The sequence below is a fragment of the Saccostrea cucullata genome, unplaced genomic scaffold (assembly GCF_032062105.1).
Source record: "Saccostrea cucullata isolate Sc308-1 unplaced genomic scaffold, CSIRO_AGI_Scuc_v1 ctg428, whole genome shotgun sequence".
Taxonomy (NCBI): domain Eukaryota; kingdom Metazoa; phylum Mollusca; class Bivalvia; order Ostreida; family Ostreidae; genus Saccostrea; species Saccostrea cuccullata.
Genome location: NW_026928261.1, coordinates 18,530 through 31,647, shown reverse-complemented (window position 1 = coordinate 31,647; position 13,118 = coordinate 18,530). Strand labels below are relative to the sequence as shown.

The 13,118-nt window shown below is 31.1% G+C and overlaps 1 long non-coding RNA gene across 1 annotated transcript; it reads left to right on the top strand.

Moving 5' to 3' along the window:
- Positions 1-8,181: 8,181 nt before the first annotated feature.
- LOC134276945 (uncharacterized) lies at positions 8,182-11,336 on the top strand. Its single transcript, XR_009994145.1, has 3 exons — positions 8,182-8,203; positions 10,765-10,858; positions 11,305-11,336. It is a non-coding gene; the product is annotated as an uncharacterized LOC134276945 (long non-coding RNA).
- The last annotated feature ends 1,782 nt before the right edge of the window (positions 11,337-13,118 follow it).

Sequence of the window (13,118 nt, the reverse complement as noted above, 5' to 3'; positions counted from 1 at the left end):
TTTACGTAATCACTATATGTAGGCCTATACAAAAAGAGAGGTGCCTGAATTCATCGGTACCAAAGATTATGTTTCGCGTACATGTATATAACTATCATTTTAACACGCTAGTAACAAACTATCAGTGGCTTTAACTGGTCTGGTACAGAGTTGGTATTTAACAGATTGTCTTTATGAAGACCTTTTAGCAATATACCTTCATCACCTTCATACGAAGTTTATATATCTCAGTTGATTCGATACGCAAGAGCATGCTTTTCGTATGAAAAATTTCTAAAACGAGGTAACTAATAAACAAACAAGTTGATGAAACAAGAATATCAACAGTCTTGTTTAACGTCATCATTTCGTAAGTTCTATGGTCGATACAATGACCTTGTCAGCAAATACAATTTATCACTGAGTCTAATGCTGAATTACATTTTTCATACTAATTGTTAGTCCATTATTTATACACTGAATTGACGACGGATTTCCTGTTATTTCCCGATCATGACAAGGTGCACACGGTGAGAGTGGCAGGTCGGCACGGGATGCTCACTCTTCCATGCCTTCTGATCCCAACTCTGAAGTTTTGGAGGTCCGTGTTTGCTCTGCTCCTATTTTGTATTGTTTTATGGACTTTTGATCTTGAATACTGTTCGTTACCTCCATGTTTCATGGAAAAACAGCCTATGACATATATAATTGGAATTGACTAATATGTCCGAAAAGGCCATCGTGTTTCAAACGTTTTGGTTAGGTGCTACATGTATACATTCTCCTGATCATTACAGAGTGAGACTCGCAAATGATGTGTTTGGTCGACATAAGATACTTTCATCACAGAGTGAGACTCGCAAATGATGTGTTTGGTCGACCTAAGATACTTTCTTCTTCCTGACACCTAATCCATTCTCTTGGATTTCCAGAGCTCTTTGATTTTCCCCCCAATTTTACAAAACTTACAGAATTATTATACATCACTATTTTTAATCCTCCTCTTTTTCATTCGCAAGGATGAAATAACACAAATACACACAGAAACGAGTTTCATGAAAAAAAATATATATTCAGGTAAATTAAACGTGATCGTAAAGATTCCTATATCAACAACTTCGTGTAAAAATCTTTTTACAGAGACATTACTGGACGATCTTTTTATTCAAAAATGAGAAAAATCTGAACTGTGAAAATCAAACGTTACCTTTGATATTGATTGAATCCTAGGGAGAGGACTGACTAAGATTGAGAAAACAGGGGTTCACTCAATACGTTAATGTCGGGAGATACAAGCTTGGAATTATTAATGAGGACAATCAACATCTTTAATAACATTTCATTTATCAGCCTTACCATCGTACACGTATTTTTTTTTAATATGAGGAAAAACATCTCATCCAACTTTTTGTCCCACTATTGTTACACTAATCTATGCATGGACTACTAAAGGAATACTGGATCCAGAAACAGTTCGAATTTCCCTATTATTGCAAGGACCACGGACATAATGTAAGAAATCTTCCAAGCCCACAGAGTGTCAACAGGAATAATTAATCAACTTAGATGTAGGCGTAGTCATGGGCATGAATCATGCAACATTTCTAATGAGTAACCGAAGTCTCTTTTGATTCATTTTATCTTATATAGTTCGGTGAACAATTAGGTTTCAACTTATTTGCAATTAACCTTTCTAATTATACGTAACATTTCTGAATAATAAAATATTGGGAGAAGCTAAAGGAACTTCAACTGCCGATTACCAGACAGGATTTATATTATTAATGTTTCCCAGCATAGGTTCTCTATGGCACTTTGTTTGTCAGAAGCGCTGGCAAAATTTGCCAACAAAGGAATACATTTATGTACTGTACGTAAATATAAGTCAGCTCGATTGTCCTACTGTTTGAAATATATACAATTTATTTTTATTCATGCCTCCTCTTTTCCCAACTGCGATGAAAAAGGCCAAAACACATCTGTATACTGAAGTTGTATTTTGATAAAATTAAGCTTTTTTATCTTTAAACAGAATTGTAGTTAACAACATTACTTTTTTTTATTTCAGTTATCAGCTGTACTAAAAAATTGAAATTGAAAAAGTCAGCAAATTAATATATAAACTTGAAGGATCCCTATGAATCAGCCTCCTCCATCTGTATTATTATTTTAATTCATCTGCCCACAGTAGCTTTAAAGACATTTATCATTTAATTACCCGTTCCTGTAGTTCTATTCTTAAATCATATTATCAGTTTAAAACATACACTTTTCAGCAAAAATGACTCACAAGTACAGAAGATTGCTGGTCGATAGAATAGAAATGAGGATCTTTTTCAATTAAAATCAATTTCTTATCTCATAGTGAGGAGTACAACAAATCATGATTATTTGTAATAATCAAGGGTCTATATTTGAAGTGTAGGTGAGATAAAATCAGTGTGCATCTTCAGTACGGACGGTATGAAAAGTGTAGATGTTCAGGAATGACAAAGATGAGTTGTTGCTTGAATCTGAGATTACCGTTTCTCTTTCTGCCAGTGACAAAGATGAGTCCCTGCAGAGTCCTTTTTCTGATTCTGCATCTCTCAGCACCTCATTCAAGTAGGTCAAGTTTGGTTTTTCCTATTTTGTCTATACGTTTTCTGTTTTATGACAAATCTTATAAAGTAGTTTTGACAAGCATCTGACAAAGGTTCTTTTCACTGGGGATATCTTGAGTTGCAGATTATCATTTTCAAACTTCAAGTAAACTAAATTACGAAAAAAGATAAGCTTTGATAGTGGTGTAATGCTATTGAAACAACATTATAATATTGGTAATGTTCAACGGAAAATAATTCTTTTTTTAGTTTTTGCTTTGAAATACTTGGTAAAAGTCAATATGAGCACTCACAATTCTGCAAGATTGATAACTTATCGAATTATTTGATAGTGATTTTTTCATAAAAAGTTCATTTAAAAAGTCAGACGTTAGAAAAATGCTTCAAGGTAAAAACAGCGTTTCTGATTTTAGTTGGTGCTTTTTAACTATATTTACACATTTCTATTGATAAATTGACAATTCAAGTAAGTTATAGGAATCTCAACAAAACAAACTTTTCTAGAAAGGGATATATTTTGTCTTGAATCAAACATATGGATATGACGAACAGTATTCAAGATCAAAAGTCCATAAAACAATACAAAATAGGAGCAGAGCAAACACGGACCTCCAAAACATCAGAGGTGAGATCAGGTGCCCTGGAGGAGTGAGCATCCACTGCCGACCGGTAACACCAGCCGTGTGCTCCTTGTCATAATCGGAAAATAACGGGAACACCATCGTCAATTCAGTATATAAATAATGGACTAACAATACGTATGAAAAACGTCAGTCAGCATTTGTTCCAATGATAAATAGTACTAACAATCTAGTTGAAACTTTATGCAAGTAAATTTACAAATTACATTTTGCTCACGTTTGCATACAATACAGTGTAAACTTGCCTTTTCTTCTCCAGTATTATAATTTATATATTTGAAAATAATCTGTTCATAAAATATATTATTTGTTTGCCTGTAAATTCATTCCATTATAATTGAATTCTAGTTGTAACGCTGTATTTGATTGGATAAAAAAATTACTTTAAGTCGTATAAAACGGGTTGCCTACGTCACAATGACTTGCGTCATAAACGTATTAATCCGCCTGACGTTACATTAAAAATTTTTTACAAACTGAAGTCATTTTTTAAGAACATTCATCTTTTTTTCTTACACCTAATGAATAAAAATTAAACTAGAGGTACTGTGGGAGCAATGAGCTCACTTAATGATACCCCCCTTCCTATATGAATATAATTGGAGTATCCATGTTTTGTTGTGGGAAACCCAAAATATGTGCCAGATCAAAAAGTAAAATAGGAGGCCACAATTGCAATATGCAATAAAGATTCTTTGAAAGTTTCATCAAATTTTATTCAGTGGTATGAGAGGAGTTGCGGATAAGAGATTAGTACCCCAATGCATAACAGACAGACGGACGGATGGATGGACGGACATACCGATTACTATATATCCTCCCGCTTTTAAAGTGGGGGGTATAATTATGTCGATCGAATGAATTTAATAGTTGTACCCAGTTTATACCGTATGAAATTGGTACCTATTAAATTCATTCCTTAATTAAACTATATTCAAATATTTTTCACTCCGATCGTCGAATTATTATGTATCTCTATAAAAAAAAGAAAGGATTCAAACATACATAGTACCTTTATATAAAAAATGTGCTGGTCAAACCTATCTCGGTATTACATCGTACATCGTACGCACTGTGCCAAACCAAAAAGGTATGTCAAGTTTTGACCAATTTCAAACATCTACAATATGAAGACAAAGTCATAGGTCTATAGGATGTTACCTGAAAAAACATTGATCTTTTAACAAAGATTGCATTGACATAAAAATCATCACTGAAAGTTAGAAATTTGTTTCAAATCGTCTACATCTTGTGACGAAACAGATAAGAATAAGCAAGCATTGACATTCATAAACCAAAAACTCTGCCACAATTCATCAAATGAAAGCTTGTTAGATTTTACCTTGAGAGTGGAAAAATACTTTGAACTTTGAAAATCGAGACATAAATGATAAATAAGAAAACAATTATTGTTAAGTAATAGCAACCAATTCAGCTTTCAATCCATTGATTTACTTTAAGCCATTAAAACCTTGATGAGAACAACTTTAAAAAGGTAGGCTTTAAAACAGACTTTTGACTTTTTTAAAATCCTTGTTCTGTGAGATAGTTTTGTATGTCGTCTTAATTTGTTCTGAAAAGTTTACATTTTTACCTGTCCTCCATATTTTACATGACAACTCCTGAAAATATTCGTTGTTTAAAAAATGAATTAAATAAGATTTATTAGGAGAATAAGTCAAGTTTTGAGACAGACATATAGTCTTTGAGGAATGCTATAGGTTATGTGTTTAATATAAACAAGTAAAATTAGACTGTTTTAATATTCAGCAACAAATCTAACACAAAGCTTAAAATAAATGAAAAAATGTAGTATTTCTTTAAACGTTTTATTTTGTTTAAGTTTTTAAAATTCATAGTGGCATATTTCTGCCCCCCTATATGCAAGATAAGTTATGTTTACATGCAAGTAAATATGTCTCCATGCAAGAAAATTATGTTAGCATGCAATCTACCAATCTTATTGGAGAATATAATTTAAATACTAGTATGGGTAAATTGTCTTCCTAACACAAGTATCTGACATCATACATGCAAGATGCAGCTTAAGTATTTTGACATGCGACTTATTTATGTTAGCATGCAATATAATTGTGTGAACATTCAAGATATTAAGGTCGTCATGCAACTTACTTATGCTAACATGCAATATAATTAGACATGCTACAATTTTTTAATATCAACATGCAAGATAAATATGTTAGCATATGCAACTTATTTATGTCAACATGCGACTTCTTTATGTCAACATGCGTTAACTGTTTCAACATCCAAATTATATACTCAGTATGGAAGAAAATAATTTGCATGTCAACATGCATATCTCACATTTGACATAATTAACTCACATGATCCCACCTCTCATGTTTTGGAGGTCTATGTTTGCTCCACTCCTATATTGTATTATTTAATGGACTTTGAGCTTGAATAGTGTTCGTCTTCTTAATTCATGTTAAATTAATTATTTTGCATGTTGACATAAATAAGCTGCATGTCTACATAATTATCTTGCATGTTGACAAACAAGTAGTCACATGTCTACATAATTATCTTGGATGTTGACATAAATAATTATAAGTCGCATGTCTTCATAATCGTGACGCATCTTGCATGTATGTCGTCAGATACAGACGCGAGCAAGTAAATTTACCAATATTGGAATGTAATTTTCTGTAGGACTGGTAACCTAATAGCATGTCAACATAATTAAGTTGCATCTGTTGACATAAATAAGTTGCATGTCTACATTATTATGTTGCATGCTAACATAATTTATGTTGCATGTCTACATGATTTTGTTGCATGCTAACATGATTTATATTGCATATAGGTGGAAGAAATATGTCACCATACATAAGACAAAAAGGTGAAGATTACGAACAGTATTTAATTTTAAAAAATCTCAATCTGATTTAAAAAAAAAGATCTTTACTTAGCTCTCTGCGCTTTGCGCTATGTAGATATGTGTATTTTAATCAGATTGAAAATATATGTAAAAAATAAAAATCTTTGAAAAGGGCATGAAATACACCCCTGGGTAAATGCCAGAATCGGGATTAGGTGTCCTGGAGGAGTAAGCATCCCCTGGTTACCGGTAATACCCACCGCTAACCCTAAGCGTTTATCAGGTACATGGAACATTCCGTAGGCGAACTCAGGATAAAAACAAAGGATTAGCTATTGGTATAAAACAAATTAGTCAAGATAGGACCTAATGGAAGGATATCATTACTAACAAGCTTTTTTTTATAACGACCATGGAATTTAGGGAATGCTGAAATTAAAGTTTTTGACATCCTTGTAACATTAACTTATCTGTCGAGTTGGAAGATGTAAACACCAACTCAAGTGCAGGTAAAATCGAGATATTACTAGATCAATAAGGAAAGTTGACGATTGAAAAGTTTACATCAGTTCGTTTACCATATCATACAAATATAGTTTTAGTCGAGCCCTTTTCGTCTATAGTAAGTAAAAGATCCTGTTATCACATGCTACACGCTGTGCTGTCTTTTCTTTTCAATTTTATTAGGATATATCGAGTCCGCATGTCAGTGGAAGCAAATATTTTCAATTTATAAAACGTCGTCGATAAACATAATGTCGAGTTGAAGGCAACAGCAGAGCAATCTATTTTTCAGGCAAGAGTTTTCAAATAACTTAAGATTTACAGGAATATGAAAACGGGTAAATTAATAAAGGTCCACTATTAGTGCCCATCGGCATTCCAAGAGTTAATTGGTATACCTGGTCTCCGAAGATATCATAAATGTGTCAATGAGTATAACTCAACTTCAGCGTATTTGCTTATAGAATCTGGGTGATTTTTAAACAAATTCAAATCAATCTTTTTGATGGAAATTTGAATTTTATTTTAAAATGTTTATTTTTTTTATCAATACTAGTAGTCTTTGTGAGAATTAAAATAAAAAAGGAATTAAACAAAGTAGTCTTTAATGGGAAAATCCTAGTTTCCAGAATATGCTAAAACAGTTTATGTTGGCTTTTAATGAAATTGAATTAACTTAAATTTTTGTTAATAAAATTGCGGAAAAACTAAGCCATGATTTAATTCTTATTAAGATTTTTTTCCCTCTTACCTGCACAGAAGTCAAATATGCAGCATAATTCGGTTACACGAAAAATGCATTATAAATTTAATATATGATATGACAGTTTGTTTTACAAATTAAGGTTTTGAAAATCAAGACGAGAAAGAGTATTCAGATAAGAAAAACAACAATCTGCCAAAAAATGTGCTTTTTATAAAAATAAATTTTGTTCTAATGAATTAATATCCATATATCAATTTTCATTTCATTTAATTTTTTAAAGAGTATCATATTAATTTGAAAATACTGAAAGAAAAAAAAACATATTTGATTTTTTTTATTTAACTAAAATATGTCATCATTTCTTAAAATCTCCAATGACTTTTTGTTAATATAACATTTTGGACATATTACAATAAAGGGCAGAATCATTTCATTTTGAGTAAAAAATATACCGAATGACATTTCTTTAACTTTGTGGGCCCAGTGTAACAGGTTTGTGTGAACACACAGATAAAAAATTTCATTAATCATGTCCGTCTTGTCTCCATGTTTAATTATGATAATTCTTCTATCGCCCCTTTCCCCATTTTTTTCTCTCTCCACCTAAAAATTTTAACTTGTATGTCTGAATTGCTTAGCGGCAGATGGTGGGAATACATTTGTGCGATATGGACCGCTTGTGTTGTGTTTGGCTACTGCTTGTGGTTTATTTTCATTATGGTAAGATTTAATATAACAAACTTATCCTCTTTCATTAACATAACATTATTTTCTTAATTACCATATCCTGCGGTTGAATGTGCAGAAGCATGCAGATAACCTTCTCTTCGACATTATTGGTATTTAAGTTTAAGGAAAACTGTCTTTTTCCTTATTTTCATGGAAAGCATTTTTGCTGACGTTATCCTGGTAAAACATGAAATGTGTAAGTCTTTATCAAGAAATAGGATAGACTATCTGAAAGGTACAAAAGATAAAATATAAAAAAAAAAAAGAAATTTGAAATTTTTTTTATTATTATATTTATTAAACTTATATTTTAAACATTTTTGTGCATGAACAAAAAAAATCGCTCTTATTATTTTATCATTTTTACATTTATTACACGATATGTTATAAAGTAGTAACAATTATTTCTTTAATCTCATTATACTTAATTTTTTAAAAATATTTTATGTATAAAAAATCGCATGACGTTTCTCCTCTGTATATCATAAAATGCATCGTTCTTTAAAAAAAACAACCCTAAAAATTAAAAAAAATTAAATAAAGTAGTATCATGGTTTTGTTTTTAACAGATTAGAGAAATATTTCTTATCATTTGCTGAAAGAGAATGATTGTGGTGACCTTGATACATTTATGTTTAAAATCATCACGAATGTTATAAAGTTTGCAATATTACTAGTACCTTACGCCACAAACCTTATTGTCTCCTTGGTACACATGCACGTTTGAAATTAAATGAAACTAAAAATGGGTCAGTAAAACGTATTCCTCTAGATGTTTTATTTAGTAGCAAAATTAAGCGTTTGCAAGTTTTGTTAATTTCACAATTCACCGAAAAAAATAACCAGTGAAAGTCACTGGGAAGACTAGTATATTTACTGTCCATACAATTACTACCTCAAAAGAAGTTTTACTAGGTATTGGGTAGATTTACTAGATAATATAAGTAAATCTAAGAACTTATAAGTAACTTTCACTAGGTATTTAAGTATCTTTACGACCACTGTTCCACTTTTCACTATCTTAGCTAGTGCACAGAGTGATTACTAATCACGAAGAACGCTTTTCTTGACACACTAGTTAAATCAACTAGGTAATTCTCTCAGTGTTATGACAAGGAGCACACGGAGGTTGTGACCGCTCGGCAGGGAATGCTCACTTCTCCATGGCACCTGATCCCACCTCTGATGTTTTGGAGGTTCGTGTTGGCTCTGCTCAAATTTTGTATTGTTAAATGAACATTTGAGATAACATACTGTTCGTAATCTCTATTTTATTTCATATTAAAAATGTATATGTGTGCATTTTACAACCAAATGTATAGACTGACCCTGCTTTTTCCCAAACGTTACGCGTTTCAATCCAATTCTTCTTTTTTTTAATTACAAATTAAGCTGTCTGCTGTGAACCAGTCAGTTTAATTTTATAACTTAGTTTCATCATTAGTATAACAAGAAACGATTTAATATATATGTCAACGTGACACTTAAAAACTGCCTCCATATCTATGGAAAATTCTTTGTGACCCATTTACATTGCAACTGTGCATTAACTTCTGATATATCAAAGTTATGTCATCCGAAATTGTTTTAAACTAGCCTACTGAACTATTTTAATGTACAAATAATGAGAGTCACGTGACAGTTGTTTAAATACCCCAAGATATTATGTTGTTTTACATAATTGATATGACACTTTACAAATTATTTTAACTCATATACGCATAAAATGACTACAGGATTTTATGGCAAATTAAATTAAATCTTTTCAGTCTTTCTTCAGCAAGTATTTCTGAAGAAATCAATATATCAAAGATTTTGTTTTCTTTGCAATGTGATTTTCAAATTATCAATTGGTTTACAAAATAAAATTATTATCATTAACCCTTCTTTGCATTTAAAAATGCAAAATTAGTGTTCATGATCTCCCCAAGGTGATTTTTCTACCACATGTAGGAAAAGCAATGTTTACAACCAAAGTAGCACTCGTTATTCAATAACAATAGAATACAATGTATTTGATTTTCATTTTAAAATCGTCAGTTTTATAAATGACACTCGATTAGCTGTTCGCGTGTGTCAAATCTTTCTCCTTGTTTCATAATAACATGTAAGTAATAATTAACTAAGTCTATTAAGCCCTGACAAGCATAATTAGTATTTATATGTTGAAAAATTAACTCACTTGCTGACACAAGTTTATTTAGCTTCTTAAAATTTTTGGCATTCATTATCTTACCGCTTTGTTTTGTCTTTGAATTAGAACACAAGTTTATAAACAATTGATTACGCCAGTTATAATGTAAAATTACGAATTTTTGATGGGAAAAATGTTTTGTGGATCGAGGAAAAAAATGACCATGATCAGTTTCTTAGTTAAAGAAATCTTCAAATATAATGCCTTTGAAATTTTACGTTTCGTGCAGGACATAAGATTCGATGGTGTCTTCTTGCCATAAGTAGTTTAAAGTTTTTACACCCCACCCCACCTTCACAAAATGTGATTTACCAGTTTCACATTTTATTTCTTTTACCAAATGTGAATTCTTCTCAATATTCTCCAATAAAACGGCACGTTGAAAATAGAAAGAGTCAAATTTTACTGAATATACATCTGATCCCAGCTTTGATGTTTTGGAGGTCCGTGCTTGCACCGCTCCTATTTTGTATTGTTTAATTGACATTTGAGCTTGAATATTGTTCTTTATATCCATATATATTTTATTTTGCTAAAGATAGCATAGGTAATTTTCTTTTTAGCTTTATCCCAGTGTGAAGAAGAGAAAGTAATTCCTGTGGGTATTGAGAAGATAACTGTTCGATTCCCTCCAGTTAACCAAACCACATATGAAAAGTAAGTACATGTAAGTGCCTCTAAATCCTGACGTTTGTCTTAAGTGGATACTGATCGAGTTTTTATTAGATTTAAAGATCAAAGTTTCTAAAAATGATAAAAAAAATGTGACATTATATGTGTATATCCGAATTACATACTGTGCAATCACAGATTTTCGTGTGGATTTAATTTTCTTTAGTTTCGACTTATGAAGAGACCCACGAATTCATGTCCACCATGACATTTAAAATGTTACATACATAACTACTCAACAATTCCCCATCCACGAATTCAAATCCCCACCAACCAAGAGTTTTTACTCAAATCACGAAAATTTGTAATTTTATAGTATTAACATTCAAAACTCATTTTACATCAAATCTTTTTTCTTAATATCTGTTTTCTTGTGTTTTTTAAATTGTAAAATCCTTGATATGAAAAATTGTCGTAATCTTTTTACGTAGATTTCTGTTTTGTGAATGGAAATTCGTTGCCGAAAAAACAGACATGCGAATAGTTTATCAAATTTCTAAAGTCAGCGTCCATTGTGACGACAGGTTGGAAGTTTATCCTGCTGGTGGTGAGTGAAATGTTTCTCAATCTAAAACTTTTTCTAAGATTAAATTTAATTGATTATCTTATTCATTAGGAAACATATAACGAATATAATTAATTCCGTAATAATTTTGTAAATACACATGATTTAAATGCTATATATGTATCTCTTAAACATGATAGCATGTATGAAAACTGCAAATTTTTGTATTTATTGCCATTGCACGATATTAACACCAATTCTCAGAATATTGATATATTTTTCTTCCTTCAAGAGACTTCAAACAAAGAAAAAATTTGTTGTCCTAATTGTTTATTGACTGGTCCAGCAACAAGACCTGTGGCTGTAACGCCCGGGAGAAGTCTAAAAATAGATTTCAATTCTGATGGAACAACACATGACTATGAAAAGGGATTTGAAGTGACTTTGGTTGCCTCTAAGCATCATGGTAAAGATATCATTTCTGTTGACTGGACATTTCTTTGATGGAGTATTAGACACAACCATTATGTCGAATCAGATATGGAAGAGACAGATAAACAATTTCCATATGTTTACACCATGATTTATCAAAAAATTGCCTGATCTATTATTTAAATTAGAATTTCATATTGAAATTAAAGGATTGAAAATATCTTTCTTTGAGAAAAATGAAAAGGTTTGATTTAACGAAGAGGGAATCGATCTGAAAAAATATTAAGGCAATCAATACAAGTATTCTAATTTTGCAATTCCAATGGGTACTAATCGTGCGCCGTCATTAGGAAAAGTAAGCATCAACTGTCCACCTGTCATTTCCACTCTATCAATGAATCAAACGGAAAAATTCATAATCAAAGGTAGAATAAAAATAAAAACTTTAAAATTAGTATGAGATACGTCAGTCAAGATATAATCCATTGATATGCTGTATTTCCTGAGGAGGTCATCATAAGAATTTCTATTATAAGAATTTATGAAATATTAAATTAAATGAGATCGTTGAAACCCCTGTAATATCAATTTACGTCTCCCAAATTATCTATAATTTTGTATGTTTTCAAATTATCATCTTCAGATTACTGCCCACTTGACTACAAGCCGATTCAAGTGACGTCAGAGAAACTACAGATAGCGTCTCCAAACTTTCCTGACTTATATGAAACGTGAGTATCTCTTTTTCTGTTTAAGAATTAATCCTGTCTGGTTTCAGTTTGGTGAAGAATTCTAATGGTAATATGTATTTTTTACAGAGGCCTGGACTGTAGATATGAGCTGACGTCTCCAACAGGCGTGATTGTGCAATTCCAGTATATTGATGTTGAAGTACATGAACAGTGTGAAAATTCTTGTTGTGATGTTATCAACATCTATCAAGGTATTTTGTTATTAATTACACAAAATTATCCCAAACTTTATCTTTGTTTTCTGAATATTACGAAATGAATAATCAATTCAAGCAAAATAAATTAAAAAAAATTTAAACCCAAATTTCTAACATTTTTAAATTTAATTAAAATATGGCTTATCAAAATATTACACAAAGAGGTTGAGTTTTTCATAACTTATTGTGATGTGTAAGTTAGATAAATGAAAATTGTTAACGTGAAAGGTTAATGTCAAATCAAAAGAATAAAAGTCTGCACCGATTTCAGAAGCTTTAGAAGAAGATTAATTAAATATCATTGCATTTGAATTTAAAAAAGTCATCTATCTTTTAATGGTATGTACATGAAGCATAAT